The sequence below is a fragment of the Neopsephotus bourkii genome, unplaced genomic scaffold (genome assembly GCF_033783945.1).
Source record: "Neopsephotus bourkii isolate Nb327-2 ecotype Australia unplaced genomic scaffold, CSIRO-AGI_Nbou_v1 NB_1768, whole genome shotgun sequence".
Classification (NCBI taxonomy): Eukaryota; Metazoa; Chordata; class Aves; order Psittaciformes; family Psittacidae; genus Neopsephotus; species Neopsephotus bourkii.
Genome location: NW_026902242.1, coordinates 9,045,520 through 9,066,185, shown reverse-complemented (window position 1 = coordinate 9,066,185; position 20,666 = coordinate 9,045,520). Strand labels below are relative to the sequence as shown.

The 20,666-nt window shown below is 44.5% G+C and overlaps 1 long non-coding RNA gene across 1 annotated transcript; it reads left to right on the top strand.

Annotated features, from left to right (window-relative positions):
• Positions 1–9,001: 9,001 nt before the first annotated feature.
• On the top strand, positions 9,002–15,491 carry LOC133225941 (uncharacterized). Its single transcript, XR_009729328.1, has 2 exons — positions 9,002–9,126; positions 14,217–15,491. It is a non-coding gene; the product is annotated as an uncharacterized LOC133225941 (long non-coding RNA).
• Positions 15,492–20,666: the final 5,175 nt, after the last annotated feature.

Genomic DNA, 20,666 nt, shown 5'->3' with positions numbered 1-20,666 from the left:
AGGCGCAGAGTTCAGCACTGTGCCTTCCCGCTGTTCCCCATCAAGGGGTCGGGGCTCTCAAGCCGGGATACAGCCGAGCCGAAGCCCATCACCGTCGACACTGTGCTCGGAGCCTGGACCGCGCTCCCGCAGCTGAGGAGGGCCGGGCCGCCGCTGCCCCCTGCCGGCCCCGCCGCGCACCGCTGGGCCCGGTGCTGCGGGAGGTGTTCCCCAGCCCGCGGGACCTTCTCCATTCGGTTCTGAAAAGTGGGGGATTAATTCCCGGGATATAAATAGCAGTGGCACATTTCTCCTTAAGTAGCCTACGAGAAAGAACAGGGCAGATTTTGACAAGGGCCTGTAGTTACAGAGCAAGGGGAATGGCTTTAAACTGTTGTAGGGGAGATTAAGATTAGACATTAGGAAGTTCTTCACTCTGAGGGTGCTGAGGCGCTGGCACAGGGTGCCCAGAGAAGCTGTGGCTGCCCCATCCCTGGCAGTGTTCAAGGCCAGGTTGGACACAGGGGCTTGGAGCAACCTGCTCTAGTGGAAGGTGTCCCTGCCTGTGGCAGGGGTTGGAAGTGGATGAGCTTGAATATCCCTTCCAACTCAAACCAGTCTGGGATTCTATAGATTCTCCATGCCCCTTGCTGCTGTAGTTTTTGCTGCTTCTCTTACTACCAGTGCTGCTCTTTCTCAACAAGCAGCATCAAGGGGGCTGATGCATTCCATCCTGACAGTGGGCTCTTACCACTGTTCTGTTGCTCTCTATTTTTCATCACCAATCTCTCCTTTAAGGAAAAATCCATTTATGGAACAAGTCATTCTGCATCCTTGTGTTTTGAAGTGTAGTCCTGTACAAATACTAGTAAAGCAGCGTGGAGAGCAGCCCTTGGTGGAAAAAATAGAAAGTGTCAAGCAATCTTCATGGCCAAATTTTCTTGTAAATACTTGCAGAATACAATACATGTTCATGAAATCCCTCCTTTGGCAACTCTGACTTTATAATGGCAACTGAGACCTTATAACTATAGAAAATGGTTTTGTACATGGGTGCTGAAGTTTTTTGGTGAGAAGCCTCCATTTTATAGCCCTTAGAGCAAATAAATCACTGTGTAACCTATTGATCTTGAGAAAATGAGCACATTTATGAGTGCTAAATGTGAAATGAGAAAGAAAAAAACAATTTAGGTTAAGGAACTATCCCTTTCCACAGATTACATTTGTTAATGCATGAGCACAGGGTGGCTGCAAGCTCATAGCAACTGTTTGTAGTTTATACAACAAAATCCCCAAGCTCCTGGTGTAGCAGAGTTTAAGGTGCTCACAGTTCATTAGATCCTACACAAATTCTCACATTCTTGATATGATCAACTGTTGCCTTTTATTTGAAAAACATCAGAATATTTAGAAAAGATAAGAAGAAACAGAATTTGCTGAAGAAAACGAAGTGCAGTGGACTCTGGGCAAACACAAGGCACAGTGAGATGGTTGATACTGAAGCAAGAAGGAAGTCCTGGGTTATTTTTACAGCTATTGTATTTGTTTACTCTTCAGGTAAGATGGGGATGTTGCTGCAATACAACAGTGTATAAAGCAGCCCCAGCTCCATGAGAGCTCCCAACCCAAATAGTCCTGTGATGTTTTCAGACCGTTGGCTCCTTCAGATGGAAGAGTGCCCTGCACACAGACGGCCTTCCAGGACTGATGCTCCACTGGTGTAAATCAGCACAGTAGCAACACAGCCAGCACAGCCTCATCTTGTTAGGTGCGGATTTCTACTTCTATCACCATATTCAGTTAATAGTACTTTTTCTCCATCCTGTGCTTCACATCACTGTAACACAGAACAATTGTTATGATTTAACTTTTGTACTTTTCCCTAGAAATTGTTTGTTTTATGATGGGCACTAAGTAGCTGGAAAGAAAGCTCATCCACTTGAAACTCAGGTGGGGAAGGTGTAGGGTAGAAAGGGTAAAGCTCTATGCTTTATCTTTTGGTAAGACACTGCAACACAGGAATGTGACACTGGATACTGGAATAGTGAAGCACTGGCACAGGGTGCCCAGAGAATCTGTGGCTGTCCCATCACTGGCAGTGTTCAAGGCCAGGATTGGATGGGGCTTGGAGCAACCTGCTCTAGTGGAAGGTGTCCCTGCCTGTGGTAGGGGTTGGAACTGGATGAGCTTTAAGGTCCCTTCTAACCCAAACCACGCTGTGGTTTTGTGATTCTGTGCACGGCTGTGTTCTCAGTCTACTTGAAGGAGGATGCCTGTGGATTCAGTACCAGTGGATATAACACAATGTGAGAACTGTTTTTCTGTTTCTCTGACATTAGAGTTGAAATATGAAATGAGCTCCATGTGGCAGCAGCCAAAGAATAGAAAAAGGGAAAGAAAAAAGAAAGGCACTGTCCAAAAGTTTCAGTTATCCCTTGAAGCTATATTACAACATATACCACTCTAATTGAATCAGTGTGAGAACTTTTCCCCTCCATTGCGATCAGTGCACATCTCTGTCCACTTTTCCCTGGAGATGTGTGCATTTGATACAAAGATGTGCTGGGGACACCCACACCTAGTATAGGATTTTAACAGTCCTTTTAATGCTTTAACTGCTGAAAACGCAATGCCAGAATCTGTTACGATTTTCTCCCTCTTCTCTCCCCTTCCTTATAGACTTAGCACCAGGGTATGATGCAGGGAAGGTTTGTCTGGATAAAGTCTACTAGATGTGCTCTGAAGACATGATAGATTAATTGATCATTTCTAGGGACCTTGTTGGAATGAATCAATACATGTTAGAAATACTGGAGGAGTCTGTAAAGAGCCATTCACAAGGCTGATGGTGATGGAGAAGGAGTGTGGTCTTGATGCTGCCCAAACTCCCATTCTGTTATCCCTGCATGTACTAGTGCTGTTACACAGCACAGAAAGCAAAAGCACCTAATGCACAAACACGTCTGTTCTGTAAGTACTCACATGTGTGAAACAATACGTGATCCACAAAACCATATGGCTCTTGATCAAATACATGGGATCAAGTTGAATTATGAAGACTTTGAAAAGGTCCGAGCTTTAAATGTACACGACTCCCTGATATGTCCAGCTAAGTTTAGTGTAACAATTAAAACCAGATAGATTGTCAGGATGCATAGACCAGGGGTAGAGTTAATTCAGTATGAAAGAAGTGAGTGACTAGGAAAGAGAGCGAAGAGCAGGAGCAGCAAGGAAGGAAAGGAGCAAGGAGCAGTGGAGAGTCAAAATGATAATAAGGGGGGTTAGGGAGAGCTAGGAATAAAAGGTGGAAAGAAAGATGTGAAATAAAAAGGAGAGAGAAAAAAAAGTAAAGAAAGGGATGAGATAGGAAAGGGAAGGAGGGAGGCAAGAGAAACAGTGACACTTTATTGTGTCACCATGCAGCTTTCACTTCAGGAGAACAAAGCCTGGAGCTGACCTAGAGGCTACTGCTTACATATTGAAAGTATGTGGGAGGGTCTTTCTTTGATGGCTGTATATGTACACACATATAATTATATAAATAAAATTACATAGATATTGCAGTCTCCCTGGGGACCCTGTGCTGTTCCTTGGGATCATGGTTTGTGTGCCTCACAGCAGCAGTGCCCTTCCCATGCTCTGCACTGGGATTTCTGGTTTGGTTTGCTCTGTTTCTGTCCTGCCTCCTCAGCACTGGGAACAGTGTTTCTGGCTTCCCTCTTCTGTGGCCCTAGGGAGATGACAACATGGTACAACCTTGGGGCTTTGCTGCGCCATCACTGCTGTTTGCAGTCACTGCTGCCTTGTGTTGATATTCATGGCAACACTTTCATTTTGCACTGGCTGATCCAATTTGTATCAAAGGTTTTTTTGTTGGATTAGCTGTCCTGGGGGTTTTACATTGTTTTTGCCATGTCTGTCCCCATACATGCAAGCTGCTAGCAAAGGAGCATAACTCTTCTAGCTTTTGGGGGCTAAAACAGTTGCTGAGTGGTATTTAAATGTATGTATGTATCTATCTATCTATCTATCTAATAGTTTAACAATGCTAAATACTGATCAGAACCTATCTGCCTCCTGTAAAAGAGGTCTTTTCTTATTTTAACATCATGTCTTACCTTTGGCTTGGGATCTCTTTTGACTTTTTTGTCAAATAATTTGACTAATTATACTCATGTCCAATAAACTGTGCTCTGTTCTTGTATGAGGGATAACACACTTGGCAAGCAAAAATTGATTTGGCATGATCACCCATCAGGCTTTAGGAAGGCTTATCTTGCACCGTGATTGATTTGCTGCTGGATGTCTATGGGGCAGTGTACCCATATAGCTGGGCTTGCACTGATTGGTAGTTTTGTCTGAGTCATTCCAGCTCCATTTTGTCTTGTCATACAGGTTCTCCCCAGGGTGTGAGGGTCAGGCTCCTTTACTTTTCTTCCATATACTGTGGAGAGCTTCCTCTTCTCCAATGGTATCCTCAGACCCTACCGTGGTTACATTTGTCTCTTGTCCCTCTAAGGTGGACACCTTTTTGAGAGGTCCCAAGGGATCGGTGTGCATGTGTTTCAGTAATGGACGTGTTATTTCCTGGGGCTGTTAGAAATGGCACCTCTGCATTTTGTTACTGACCTGTGTGCTTTGTTCCTATGCCCAGCTGGAATTGTTCAAATCACCTTTTCTAGGGTACAAAGTTTTCTAGTTTAAGCATGGTTCACAGGTTCATTAAACATTGCATAGTTAATCTGTATTTTTCTGGGGAGAAATTAAAGGCTTCCAGCCATTGCTGGGCCATTTCTGAATGTCTTTACTACTGTTTTGGCTAAAAATCTAAGTTAAATTTTGCTGTTCTCCCTCATCATTTCCCTATTTCATTTCTCATCATTCTAATAGTCCTGTTATGAAGAAAAGAAACAGAAACATGGATGTTTAACACTTAACAATGTCTTATTGTCTCATTGCTTTTGGAAAAGGGAATGGAAGAGGAAAAGACTCCCATATGGCTATAAACAAACCAGAAGGAAGTGAGTTCACTATCCACGGGAAAGCACAGCTCTCCTGCAAAGGAGGTTTTGACTTCAGTTAAGGGGAAACGCAGCACTGCCCTGGTGGTGCTGAGCAGTTCTATTCAGCTGCAATGCTGAGATGTCAGGAAGCCCGAAGATATACCCTGTGTCCCTTGGGAGCATTCATGATGAAGATGCTGATGAAAATGGCTCATGGTCTACCAGCGTGAGGTCAATGGCAAATTCATATTGAGTTCAGTGTTGTATACTTGGGCTTGATAAGGAGAAAGAAATGGTATATCCTGCCTTTTCAGAGGTGTCCTTTTTAGTGTCCACTTGAGTCTGACCTCTTCTAGTCCATAGCACCTCCCCAGTTGTTGCTTTCCAACTCTTCAGAGTCCCCTGCCTTGTCCATGTTGTAGGTATTCCTTTACCTTGTCCTCAATGCCTGTCTTGCCTCTGGGCATTATAATGACATGGAAATGCAGTTAGGTAAAGGGCTAGGCATCCCCAAGCCACTGGATATCAGGGTTGTCATCACTAAATATAGTGAAATAGTGGAAGTTAGAACTTCTGAGGTGGTTAAAAGGATGGATAGTGTAAAATATTTCCCTATGTTTTAAGACAAGAACAGAAAAAATGAGAGAAAAATGAACAAACCAACCAGATAAAAGCTGATTTGAGAGTCTGAGGTGGAATGAAAGCATCATTGGAGAACTGGGGATGAAATGGTTAAGCAGCCTCCTCACTCCAGTCTAAACTTAGTGATCTCTGTGAGAATAGCAAATAAACAGCAAATAGCTACATGAAGTAGGGCATTATGGTCATTACTGCCTAACACAGCAAATGAATCATATCCTCAGTTTAGAGCCTCAAGTGTGCAGCAGAAGTGGGTACAACACCATCACAGCATGAGTTTCTTGGGGATATCTGCAATAGCTGTCTCAGTGTGGCTAGAGAAAGGGGTTGTAATAGATTATTGAATGCCTCAAATATAATTGAGCATCCTGACTTTATTCCCTTCCTCCAGAAGATGGCAAAAGTTAGCTGGACTTAATGCAGACAGATGGACTAAAATGTTTCAGGACTGCTTGTACTATACTCCAGTTTCAGGTCACCAGTGGTTTAATGCTCCAGATGGAAGGACTGATCTCAAACCCACCAACAGAAGCTTGCTTGGAGCAATCAGCCACCTCACCTCCAGCTTGGCAGCACTGCAACCACTAATATAGCATATATTTTGGCTAGGACAAGAGTGGAGAACTCGCATCTACAGAGGAACCTTGGCTAAAAAAAGCCAATATATAGAAAGAAACATCATATCTATCTGTATATATATAGATATAGAAAGAATTGGCAACAAGGATTTCTTTTTTCCCATCTCAACAGGGAAGTCTAGAAAAAGGAAAGAAATACAACTAATAAAATCCAAAGAGACACATAATAACCTTTTCTTTCTTGTACAGTTAGTTTATTTTGTTCCTGTATTTAGCCGCTCTGGCAGTTTATAGTTTCAACATTAGGAAAATGTGAGAATACGCGAGTAAAGAGATATGCTGAAGTTAAGAGGCTTCCTGCCAGCAGAGATGGAGAACTGAGGACTGCTTGTTTAAAGGATGCTCCTGAGGTGGTTCAGTTTAACCTGGTGCTTATCCCATGGTGAAATCCTAATTAGATTCCGAACAAATTTATCCTCACAATTTCTTTTCAGCCTAGGGGTTTTGACAGCTGCTGTAGCTCACTGATTGCTGCTCTGGGAGGATTTGTGCCCATGCCCTTGGAATAGAGCAGTTGGCCAATGAGGAGGATGTTTGACACCCTTACAAAAGCCAACCCATCAGCAAGCTGTGCTAACAACTCAAGAGCCTATGACAGCTATTCTCCTTCTTAAGTGTCCTCTAAGAGGAGGTTGACTTACATCCCTAAGCTCCAACTTTCTTCTTAGACACCTTGCAGCAGGGCAGGACCAGAGGTGCTGCATGAGCTCTCACCTGAGCTGCCTGGATATTGAGTTTTGAGTTTGGGCAAGATGCTGCCATTTGAACACGCATTTTCTCCTTCAGACAATGTTCAACATGTCACTCACATTGCTTACCACCCACAGTGGGGTAGTGATTGTAGCTTAATGATGAGAAAAATGTTCATTTTACAGCTGACTTCTTCTTTGAGATCATGTCCTTATTATTCAAGTCGACTGGGAGATTTTATGTGATTCCCTGTCCCTCCACTCCCTGAGAAAATGCAAATTTAGCAGAACAAAACCTTTGTGGGTATTTTTATTCATTTTGACGATTCTTTGTGTGTCAAAATATTCCATTTCCCATCCCAAAGCAGGAAAAAATCTTGTTATTTCAAAATTTTCATCTGATTTGTGTTTTCTGGGTAATACAAATGTGCAGAAGGATTACGGCTAACTGCCTGATTTTAGCAGCATGAGAAGAAATATCAGCCATGGGGAAAGACCATGCACCGCTTCCATTTGAATAACTCAGCAACATTAATTGTCAAGACCCAACTGGGATCAGGTTAGCAGAGTCCTGCTGCTGAGTTTGAATCCCATTGGCTGCGTCATCGATGGCTTCCCTAGCTGTGCGGCAGAGGAAGCAGTGAGACAATAGCTACAGCGGTAGGAAGCTTTCTAGCCTCACCCCTGCTTCCTCCAGGCAGCAGGGGTATTACCTGCTAGTCTACTCCTCTCTGCTGGGTTCACCTTCCTATAATCCCTCCGCTCCAGCAGCTCTGGTTTGGATAGAGGGAGTCATGTTCATAATCCTGCAGAGACGAGACTGTTCTCGAGGTATGTATTTGTCAGTGCACTGCTGCAAGCTCTGAAGAAACTGTTGCAGCATTAATAGCTCGCCTGCTACCAGAGGAAAGAAGGACAGTATTCAGATTTAATAAATCATCAGATGTTAAAGCAACTTCTGCCTTCTCTGTTATACTGCACATCAACAGGAATGTGGTAAAGTGCTTTTTCATACTGTTTAGAATCTGACATTTCAGCACATCTTGTAAGTGTGCATTAGGAGAGTGAACGTTGCTATATTTGTACTTGCAGGTTTGGAATGAGAACAAAATTTGAAGAGATGCAATGTGCACATGGAATATTTTCCAGAGGGGCTGAGGCAATCCAGCACAGTGCAGTTTGAGCTGTCTTGAAACTTCAGGCTGCAAATGCAGCAAGATAGAGTACATAGTGATTCTGAAATGGAACTGAAAACTGTTGAAACCTGTTGAAACCTGTAGCTGCTTCTCCAAACCCTGCTAAATACAGATGCCACTGTAAAATATGGAATTAAGTGTTTGAATTGTGCAGTTATGCTCAAAATACATTGTTCCTTTATCTTGTCTCTGAGTATCAACCTTAAACAGGGGAGACTGAGATTAGACATTAGGAAGTTCTTCCCTATGAGGGTGCTGAGGCCCTGGCACAGGGTGCCCAGAGCAGCTGTGGCTGCCCCATCCCTGGCAGTGTTCAAGGCCAGGCCGGACGGGGATTGGAGCAACCTGCTCTAGTGGAAGGTGTCCCTGCCCGTGGCAGGGGCTGGAACTGGGTGAGCTTTGAGGTCCCTTCCAACCCAAACCATTCTGTGGACCTATGCTATCAGTAATGGCCCTCTGTCTGGTCACTTCAGAAGGAAGCCATTGCAAGTGTTATTTGTATTTATTTATTTACTGCTGAAACCTGGCAGGACTGTGATGCAACACTGTATGCAGCCATGGTACTGTGCATGAGCACAATTTCTCCCTATGCTTCTATCACCTGTTTTCTGCTAGGTCCCTTCTTACCTATCAGTGAGGTCTCTGGAGTCACCCCAAGCCTTTAGTCAGCAAAGCTACTTTTTTTGTGTTAGGGCACTAATAGGCACTATTAGGCACTAGTTAGCCTGACCAGTCTCACCTGGAACCTCAAGCCCACCCCTACCTAGGAGCCTTTTGTCTCACTCTGGAGTCCTCAGTCTTGATCTTAAGTTATGTGATACAAGTGCTGGTCTCTAGTCATGATTCAAATGTGTGTCTGGCCAAGAACATAGTTGATGTGGACCCTAGTGTGCAGAATGATGTCGCAGCCTGGCCTCAGTCTTGCTTTACTACTGTGGACCTGCCCATGGGACCTGAAGAGGACAAGCATGTTGCTGGAATGGTGAGGAACCAGCAGCTTTGGCTGTATTATGGCATGGAAGACGGGCTTTGGGAGATGGGCCTGATGTTTAACTTGGCCTTCTTGTGGCAAGAGAGTGCTGTCCTGAGACAAAGAAAAGGTATAAGGTGCAGAAATGCCTTCCTAGATTTGTGCTAAGAGTGTCAGTGTATCCTAGAAGATGAACATGAACTGCAGAGGCAAAAAGGTAGAATTCTTGTTTGTCTTCCCTTGTTTTCTAGTACTTCTGCTCCATTATCTTCTTTGAATGTTTCTTTACCTTTCTAGATTCCCTCCTCTGTTCCTGCCTGGGTTCTGCTTTGTTTTTTTCAAGAGCAACATTAGCTTTCAGGTCTCCTTTGCTGCTTTTTCAATCACCTGGGCTTTGCTGGCAATGTTCTTTGTTTCCAGCAGAGGCTGCTGAGGCTGCCTTTACAGTTAGTGTGTTTTCAAGGAGGTGCAAGGGCTTGTTTTCTATCCTTCCCCCTTAGGCTTTTCCCTTTGATGGCAGAAGCTCAACTGAACATCTTGGACAAGCCTACAGCTCCCAGGGAGTTTCCATTACAGTTAAGCCACTTTTCAGGCTACCTTGCCCCATGGCTAAGCTACAGGAGGATGTGCCTCTTTCCTTCTATAGTTTGCAGTGCTGCAGTGGGGCTGCAGCTAGCCTCAAGTGTTACCTTAAAGGTGGCTGAAAGGAGATTAAACCAGGAAAGACTACTGCTGTAGGTTAACCATAGACAAAGAAGGAAAGGCTTTGGATGCTGCTGGAGCCTGGATATTGTAAGAACATTTAATATGTCTCCCTATTTCTTTAAGGAATGGGTGGGTAGTAGTACCTTGTTTTCTGTAACAGGAACTAGGTGTTTACCCCAGACACAAGGGATTCTTCTCTTGGTAGACCTGGATATGTAGCACTACACACTGTTTTGCAGCTTGAATGTTAAGAAAAGAGCCAGTTAACCAGAGTTAACCTTGGGCCATTAACTGAGTGCTCACCAGAGAGTGGTGGCCCAGCTGCTGTGTCTCTGCCTTTGGACCATTTGGGCACTACGAATGTTGACTTAAAGGAACAATAAGAGGGGGCCTGTGACTGAGCAACCTTGTGAAGGAACAAACCTACCTGTCTGCACCTCTGCTCTAGTCAGCTATGTGGGAGCTGCTGTCCCAGGGTGCGGAGTTGTTGGACACAGGGTTGTGCCTGGTCCCTCTCAGACATTGCTTTACCATGTCTGTGCTTCTGTTTGTAAAGGAGAATCTGCCTGGGTTGTTCCTGTGCTAATGAATATTTCACAGGATCACACAGAATCATTAGTATTGGAGGGGACCTCTGGAGATCATCCAGTCCAACCACCTGCCAAGGCAGGAGCACCCAGAGCAGGTTACACAGGAACACATCCAGGCAGGTTTTGAATGTCTCCGCATTCAGAGAGGGAGACCCCACGACCCTCCTGGGCAGCCTGTTCCCGCACTCTGCCACCCTCAATATAAAGAAGCTCTTCCTCACGTTGAGGTGAAACTTCTTGCGTTTCAGTTTATGGCCGTTGCTCCTCATCCTGTCTCTGGGCACCACTGGAAAGAATCTGGCACCATCCTGGCACCTGCCTTTGAGATGTTTATGTGCACTGATGAGATCCCCTCTCAGCTATTTTATTTCTATTTGCCTTAGGCTCTCTGAAAAACCATTCTGCTTCCAGACACCCTGTCTGGGGCTGAACATGCTTTCTGGGATGCTCCACACAGTTGTTTTGCTGTTTAGGCTGGTTTGGAGTACTGTTTCACACAATGATTCTGTGTTAAGACTTGTGTGTGTTGGCTGAAAGCTCTGTACACTCCGTTATCCAAACAGTCCTCTGTTCTGCTTTGAAATAGTGACTTTCAGCATCAGAGGACCTTCAGGCGATTTCATACAATCATGGAACTGACCAGGTTGGAAAAGACCTTTAAGATCATGAAGTCCAACCGTTTTCCCAGTTCCAGACTAAACCATGTCACTAAGCAACTTGTCTACACGGTTTGTGAACGCTTCCAGGGATGATGATTCCACCACGTCCCTGGGCAGCCTGTTCCAATGCCTGAGCTCCCTGAAACCAGTGCTCACCCGTCCCGTGTGAAGTCCACAGGAGATGTCTTCTTGCCCTCAGCGCATCGCTCCGGACGCTGCTCCCGGGGAGGCGCAGCACTGCCGCTCCTGTCCGCCAGGTGGCGCCGTAGTGGGAGCCTCGGGCTCCTCCTTCGGCTCCAGCCCCGAGGTGTAGGGCTCCCGATGCTGTAACCTTAGGGTTAATAAGCCCCCTAAGAGCCTTGCTCCCTCCTACTTGCTCTTATCAATAATTCACCAGGTTTTCCCGCTCTGCTTCCCCCTTTCCTTAACTCTGATTTCTTAAGGCCTGTTACATGTAGCCTGCAAGGCTCGTTGTCAGCTCTGCAGTGGCTGCGTTAGTCAAACACACAGCAGATGTCAGTGCGTTACAGAACTTGGTGTGTCAGTAATAAAAGAAGTTGCAAATGAGAAAGTTAAACAAGAAAGCAGAAGCACAGGGAGCTGCAAAGCTCTGAGGCTGTATTTGTAAAGTGTCTGGTGTGGAGGAACCCTGACTCCGCTTGCAGCTGCCAGACAGCAAAAATACTCTGAGTCTTAATGTTTCATGAGGTCTGAGGGTGTAAGAGAATCTCAGGAACAGGCAAGTATTGAACTGTTGCTCACACGTTCTGGGTACACACTAGTCCAAGGAGCAGGTACGGTCCTGAGGGCATTGCTGCCAACTTCAATGGAGCTGAGATTTCAGCAACGTCTTTTGTTGGAGGGAAATCAGGTGTTAAGATATAGCATTCATGAATTATTGCCTCCTGGGTATGTCGTGCTGTCTTTGCCCATTGCTTAGGTCCTCAGACCGCCTGGCCATGTTCTTCAAGGGGATTTTAAAGGATCATTTACAAACACCTAATTGAATGCTTACTGTACTTGCCCTGAGTCTGATCTTTTTTGGGTGGAGGGGAATCTCAGTTCAATTTAAATTTCATGAGAGCGAGTTCCATAGGTTGTGTGCTGTATAGAAAGAGATTGTGTAATTTAAAATGCTACCTTTCAAATTGTATTGAAATTGCCTTGTATCATGGAAAGGAGGTAACCAGTCAGAGCTGACAGCAGCGACTTTAGCAATATCTGTTAGTGTCAAAACATGTTAAGTATGAGCAGGGCTTGGATTACTATCCCCTGGCTTTAATACCCAGACCCTCTCTAGAGTCACCTTAAGTTTCTGTGTGAAGAAGTATTTCCCTTCCTCAGATTGAATTTTCCACAGTTTCCATTTCCTTTCATATTCTTGTGTTCAGACATGAAGCCAGGAAAAAGCCAACCTCCTATACTGACCTTATTCATTCCAGGGCATGCTTATATCAAGTCTCCTCTTGCTCACTTCTTCTCTGTCCCGAAAAACCCTGGTCTTTCAACCTCTGTTTTAGTTTTCCCAGCCCTGTATCGTTAGCATCTCTGTGAAGGTGAGGTAGCCAGTGTGGGCTGGTGTTTTAATGTGAAGCAGGCAGGGCTGTAGTCTCCCTTCCTTCCTAGTACCACTCTGCACTGTACATATTTGTTTCCCATCAGCTGTAAGAGTAGCTGTACAATTTCACATAATTACAGCTGTACAGTGCTCACGTACCTCAGGTTCATACAAGGAGCTTTAATATTTTCACTATCCGATACCTCAAGCATTCAGACACCTTATTGCCATCTGTAACCACAGCTCTGCATTCCCATGAAGGTTTTCCAAAGCTATTTGCAGTAGTACCCAGGTAGATTTTGTATTTGCACCATTAACTGGGAGCAGTGATGTCTGAAAACAACCATGCCTTATTACTTTAGTAAAGTACAATTATCTCTTAAAATGCCCAGACTGGCCTGGCCTTTATTTTATCCCCTGTAATTGAAATTTGGCTTGAAGTGTTTCTAGCTACAGCCAGTAAATAGAGACAAGCCCCAATCCCTCAGTGCTAACTCATTCACCCATTATTCAACAATGTCTGCAATGACTTATTTGTTGACTGTTGCTTGGCCATGTACAAGATGGGCTGAGCAGTGGAAATGATAATCATTAAGACAAATAGAAGCACTGATGAAAAAGCAGGTTCAGCTATTGCTAAATGATTTTGGGAAGCGTCTGAGGTGACTATGTTGGAAATTGAAATGGATGTTTCTCAAAGGAATAGGAGAGGACATCAAAATATGTGTCTTTAAACTAACTGGCATGCAGCTTTTGTTAGCCTTATTTAAGGTTATCCCAACAGGCCAGCTCTCAGATGTCATGGAATTTTGCTTGTGTAATGACTGGGTTTTCTTCCTTCCTGGAGTTTGTCCAGAGAAAGTAGGGAGCAGCTATCAGTGAGCTTCCAGTATTGCTCCAAGTAGAGGGTATGTCCAGCACACATGAAAATAAGATAGCATTATTCATTATAAGAAGTGGCAAAATCTGGTCTGTAGATATCACCACTATTTTTCCACTTATACAGAGTATTGGTCATGTGCCAATAGAAAAAGCTGCCAATTAAAACCTTTAAAGAAAGGAAACCCTGTTTGAAGCCTGACAATAAATGTTTTCCTTCCCCTGAAATATGTGCTGAACATCATAAAGAAGACTTAGAAGAAGTAGCTGGTGAGGTTTAACATTTTGGAGTCATAGAGATTGATTTGTTAACACTTTCACATTTTGTTCTTTAATAGATGAGCATTGTAACTAATACGACTCAGTTAAAATGGTAATTAAACACCGAAAACAAGAGATAATGTACTGCAGTTGGATAAACCTATTAAAAGAGAATAGTATAGCATTAAAATGCCAACAGCATGAATTCTTTGTTGGTTTAAAATTCCTTTGCTGTTCTGCCACTTTCTTTGTTTCTTTATGCTGCTGTTTTTTCTTGTAACTGAAAACATCAGATGACCACTGGCAATGACTGTGCAGTGGTGCTGCCTCCCAGGATGTGTAGCTGCAGCCTCTAAACCCAGTGTTACGGCAGCAGTGGGCATCCACGTGGCTGATTGTTTAGCAGACATAATGGTGGTGTATTTATGTATTCCTAAACTTGTTTTTCAGGATCTGGGCCTGCCTGCGTATCATGAAACTCGCTGCTTAACAACAGAAATAAAGCACTTGTCAGGCTGCAGCGATGCGTCAGTGCAAAATGGAATTTGCAAGACTAAAGTTTATGCGAGGCAACAACAAAATCCACTGTGTCATTTTGTTGGGCAACAAAGGTGATTTGTTATGCAACATAATGAGGACTTGTGTGTGATAGACAGCAGTGGCACTCAGTTACGGGGCGTTGACATCAACAAGCACATGCAGCAGGCAGATCTAAGAGAATTGCTATACATAGCAGGGAATTCAAAAGCTTTGTTGTTATTACAGGGTGGTTTTTTCCAACTTAAAAACCACAGAGTAAACAAACACTCTGAGGCCAGCCCTGCAGTCCTTTATGGTCTGGTAGGACCTTCATAGTTTCCTTTTGGGTTGGTCTGTGTCTTAGACTTGACTGTCAGCATAAAGGCCACAAGGTCAGGGCTCACAGTGTCATGCATCTGTGGCTCTGACACATTTGGCACATCTCCTGCCAGCCCACAGAATGACAAGGGAAGAGTGAGTGTAGGGGAAGAAGTAAGATGCACTCATGATGCTGTTTACTGCTACTCAGAAGCCCATGATGCCTAATCCTACACTGGGATTAGCTCCACTGTTGCTGTTAGCGCATACACTCCTAAAAGTCAGTTATCCTTCCTGTAGGGAGCCAATGGTCATTCACCAATTTTGCAGATATCCTGCCAACAGGTGGGCTGTGCACACAGCTGGGAATAGAGCTATGGCTATAAGCAGTGAGATTCACCTGCTTTGCAACATCACCTTTCAAAACAAACCTACCTGCTGCTATGATTGTACCTCCTGTTTATGATGACTTTGGCTGCTCTCTGCCTCCAGAGCTGGGGCTAGACCCAAAGATCCTGTTTGCTGACATTCCAGTGCTGTCTCACAAATGCTTGTGTAACTCACTGTTGGTTATGTGTTCTCCCGGCCCACATGGAATGTTTCCCTTGTTGTTCAGCTGGAAGAGAGAGTCTGGGAGCAATCTCTTCCTGAGAGCTGCAAGGGAGAATCTGGGATCAAGCTTCACTGATAAAGGCATGCTGGAAAAATAAGGAATCAAGACTGTGGCCTGTGGTAGGCAGAATAGAGGACTAATCTGCAGTTGTGTTGGTAACCTTTGTCGTGGCACTCTGTGGGGTTGGTTCTGTTTCTTCAGCATGGATGTAACATTGTACCTTATGCATGATAGTCTGGAATAGTCATAATCAAGCAAACAGTTGTATCCCATGATGGCTGTGTTAATCTGGAATTAATGCTTGCCGTTTGCCTCAAAGCATGATCAAGCCTAGTTGGCCAGACCACATTAGGGGAAGCTGGTCCTGTAGAAAAGTCAAAGGCCCCCATTCCCTTGTGTACCGTGCCTTAAGCATCACTCAGTGGCAGGAGGTTGGAGTTGTTCTGACTGTGCCAGTGACTCAGAAACGGCCTGATCTGTTACTCAAGCAAGAGCACAACTACTTAGGACAGTTACAAAGGGTAAACCATTGAGTGAGCCACAACCTTGGTCAAGCTACTTAACCTCTTGATAGCTTACATGGAAATATCACTACGAACTTACTCTATGATGCTTGAGGGTTTAACCAAACAGACTGAAACAGCTAAAGAAAAGTTGTAAAGCACAAGTTGCTTTAGTGATTTAGTGTAATATTGGGCATGACACTTGGGCCAAGGTATTCAAATTAATATGTAGTTGAAGAAAAACTTTGCTTTTGGTGCCAAACAGGCACTTGTACTCCATTTCCAGAGGTCTTCCCCACATTATAAGGCAGATGGGGTTGTTTGGCCGTGTTTTACTTGTGTATTTTTTTCCCCCTCACAGTCTCTTGAACAATAGGACTCTAGTCCTGATGGAGATATTTTAGGAGCCACCATGACGAATATTTCATGATGATACTGGGGAGTTTTGCATTTAAGAAATGCAATTGCCAACCAAAACAATGAAGTTAAGACTAACCAAATTAATATTGCATCATAAGAAGCAATAAGATTCCATACTGTGAGGATAAGAAGCAAACAAACCAACCCTGCCTTTCATGCAGAAGATGCTATCTGCCATTTGCATAGGTACTGTACATGTAATTAAAGCCATCCTTAATGTGTAATGCTGTTATTACAGTCCTTGTGATTCTTTAGCATTTGGTAGGCCTTATAATGAAGGAGTATAAAAATATCCCAGGGACTCTAGAAAGCATTACAATGACTTTGCAGGCAATGACTGTCTTAAAGTAAACCCCACAAGCATCCTTGCTTCTTCACAGGAAAACATCTTGCTGGCATCTGGCAGTATGAATGCTATTCTTTATCAGGAAAATGCTGCTGGTAGACAGCCTGGATGCTGCATATGGAAGGCTCACAGGTGAGTAAGTCGGGTGGCTCACTCTGAGTGTGAGTGCAGCATGTCCTTGTGTTTACAGCACTGCTTGGATGAGCCTCGGGTTGTGAGGAGCCACATGTGAGCAGCTGGAGTGACTAATGCTGGGGATTAAAGTAATTTCCTGGGGCTTCCTTAGCCAGTCTTTCCCTTTTGCAAGTGAGCACCCACTTTTCAACACTGCCAGCACCCAGAAACACTTTTGGCAAGCTTGCCCATCCCCAAAATCTCCATGTTAGAATCTCTTTCTTCCTCACTTATTCCTTGATCTTTTGCCCCTGCAGCAGAGGATGCTCTACTACTTTCTCAGCCTCCTTGCCCTGTTCTGTGGATTTCATAGAATCACAGGACTCTCTGGGGCTGGAAAGGACCTTAAAGCTGATCCAGTTCCAACCCCCTGCCATGGGCAGGAACACCTTTCACTAGAACAGGTTGCTTCAAGCTCTATCCAACCTGGCCTTGAACACTGCCAGGGATGGGGCAGCCACAGCTTCTCTGGGTACCTCAGCACCCTCACAGGGAAGAACTTTTTTCCTAATGTCTAATCTCAATCACCCCTCTGTTAGTTTAAAACTGTTTCCCTTGTCCTAAGGGGGTTCTGTGTTTCCTGTCCAGCCCTACTTGAGTCCAGCACATGATGAAAGAGCAGGTCAGTAATGTTAAACTGAACATGAATGTTCTATATGTCTCGCATATAAAACTGCCCAGAACTTGCACTGTTTCCATCAGCAGCTCACCAGACTATGCATAAGTACAGTTGTGCAAAAAAAATGTTAAGAAGGATTTGCACATGTGAGGATTTAGACTGAGATTTGGTATGGCAGAAGATGGATGGATGGATGGAGTTGTGTGATTTAGGCCTTTCAAGGTACTGTATGAGTGTCAGGCTCATCTGGGTTGAGGTGGCATTTGCTCTTTGGCAGGAAGTTTGCCATGTGGTTGCTCCCTTTGTGGATGGTTTTTATCCAAATGGTGTATCTGTAGTGCTGTAAATCAGTGTTGTGCCCTGACTGCACCTGGATAGGCCTTTTAAAAAATTAGGTAATGTGTCCCTGACAGGATTTGATTTTAACCATTAAAAGATCTAGAAATTAGTAGATATTCCTTTAATGTGCTTGCAATAGGCACTGCACCATGTGAATGTTTGAGGCAAGATGAGTGGGCTGTCAAGGACTGGCAGGTGACCAACCAACAACTTTAGCTGACCAGACTGGTAGTTTTTCTATTGTAATCTAAACTGAGGTCAAAGCAGGTGTCTTAGAGGTGTTGACTAAGTGCTAGGGCTCCATAAGTGCTGTGAGTAAGATGAAATTTTGAATTATGCGCTTTGGAAGTCGTAACAGGTCAAGTACCTAATGAAAAATTAAAGGGTGAAATTAGTGGGAGCAAGAGTTCCCACCAGAGCAATAACCCAGTCCCTGAAAGCAGCCGGCAGCCTCTGTGGAGGCAGTTAGCATGCTCTCTTCTCACAGCTGACTGCATCCTCTTCTGAGGTTGTACCTTGCCTTAGTCTTTGTTTTGTTTGCTGTCAGCAGAGGCTGATTTTAATGTGGCCTGAGTAAAAACAGTTAGAATCACAGGACCTGCATCAGAGACAGTTTCGGCTCTGCTTTCAGAAGTGGTCATGCCCATTGCTGACAGCAAATGGTTCTCCGCTAGTAGTCAGTCATCTCACAGCTTGGTCTTACTTTCATACTTGTTAGCTATAGAGCAAGGAACACTCGGAAATCTGCTGCATTCATAATGTGTGAAGATCGCCTACGGACAGGGATATGTTTGGGAGCAATGTGCCAGTTTTCCAGTAAAGGATTGAAACTAGTATTATCACAAACAATTTTGCCATAATGGCTACATGAATAAGAAATAGAAATAAGATGTAGCGGCATCCTAATAGTTCAGGTAGAAATTAACTGGTAATTAATATGAAAAAGTCATTTGCATTATTTTTAAATGCTAAGTATTGGCAGCATAACCTCTTTAATGGCTAAATTCAAGACTACAATACTGCTTTTTCCTCCAAATGATGGTATAACAATATGTAAAAGTATGTGTAATACAGTTAGTTGGTAAGAACTGGGCAAGCACAGACAAGCAAGAAACATGGAAAAACACAAAGCCAATTGCTTCTGGACTTTACAGGTCCATCAGGACATTCTCACTGCTTATCAGGAAATATGTAAATAGCTCCTACACCCTTACTTGCTCAGATAGTGAGGCAAGACCTTTTTCTATAAGCCTTCTTCCAGGAAACTCACCCTCCCCAAGGTGTGTAATGAGACAAAAAAGCAAGAAGGATACAAGGCAGCACTAGATAATGACCAGAATACCAAGATCCTGGGAAGTGGTGAGGGAGAGGCAGGGATTGTCAGGAGCTGAGGAATGCTAAATATGCTGATAAGTGACAACTAGGTGAGATGAAGCTGTGGTCAGGACTGTGCAAGTTAGGCCAGGCAGACAAGCTGTCTGCAGGCTGAAAAACCCAGCTATGGTAGTGGACAGTCAGATTTCTCCACAGCAAGGGCAAGCGCTGAGCAGGTCAGACTTGGTTCTGCAGTACCTTGGTTCTTAGTTTTGCCCCTTCAGGCGATGCTTGGGTGCCACAGCTGTGCTGAGTGCATGGGGAACAGCCTTTATTGGAGATCATTATTTGTGCAGGGATGGCTGATGGAGGGTGGAGGAATAGAAGTATTCTCCATGCTCTGTGGGAGGACATGGGAAGTTTGGATTTAAGAGCCATCTTAGGGATACACAGTAAAGAATCAGAGCCAGCAGTGCCTTTGTTCTCTGGGACTTTTAAGGTGCCACGTTGGTTCCCTTAGCATAAGTGGTCATACTGGGGTGTCAAAAGAAAGTAGAATCCTTTCCAAGTGTGGTTTAACCTACAGATGCCATAAAAGCTGCTGTCAAAAGTGCTCAAAAGGCAGGCATGGAGAGCTATCCCTCATGGAAAACTTGTCAATTCTGATGCAGATACAAACTCAAAAGCACCAGCAGTGTCTGAGACTGGTAGAGAACACTTCATAAGGTCCCAATTGAAACTGTTCCTCCCTGTTCTTTCTCAGCTGCTTACAGGAGTTTCATCATGTCTGCTGTTGATTTATATAGGTGTTAGGATATGTGCCTGTATTTAGATTCTTAAAGGCCCACTTAAAGGATACAGGAGTACTGGTTTTTTTTGGTGCTGAAAGAAACCAACAGGATTTATTCTGTTTTCCTTTAAGAAGGCAGTTGTTAAGGAGAAGTCACAAGTACATTGGGAAAAGAAGGAAAAGGCATGTTTGCTCAAGGGGAAGGGAACCAGCACCCTGCAAGAAATGGCAAGGAAGCTACTGCTAGCTGGAGTTTGTTCTCTGTTGGTAGAGAGGGAGGGCTTTTGCCCATCAGAGGATGGGGGGAAGAGCTCTGGCACTGAGCATCCCCAGAAGCGTGGAAAAGGAAGCTCCAGGTGGAGGCTGCTTTGGGTTCCTTTTCTCTGTGACATTGGCTTTCCTGCCCTGTTCAGACCCCTATTTGTGACCAGCACAGCTGTAGGAGAGGGTTTGTTCATTGCAACTTATTGCCCCTTAAAAGTGGAGGGCATTAAAAGTGCCAGGGGCTTGGAAGTGAATGGGCTTTAAGGTCCTTTCTAACCCAAACCATTACAGGATTCTAAGTAGCTGGGTAGCATTTAGCATGACTCCGTATTTCACTACCAAGTGCAAAGTCACGGCTGTAAAAGCCCATGCTTATAAACCCTGGATGCTGACCTGGGCGCAGATAGCTTGTCCTCCCAGGGCACGCACAGGTCTGTGTTTGCAGGCAGCTTTCCTCCTTGGCCTAGGGCGCTCGAGGCAGGCAGCAGCGCTTTGAAAAAGTGCCTGGAAAAACAGAAGGATCTGTCCCGAATCCCTAGTGGGAAGCCGGGACCCGCCGCAGCCCAATGCAGCGATAATCTGTCGGTTTAATTGTGCCTTCCCTCCGGGGCCGCGCCGAGGAGGAGGAGGAACAGAAGGAGGAGGAGGAAGAGAAGGAGAAGGAGGAGGAGGAAGAGGTGG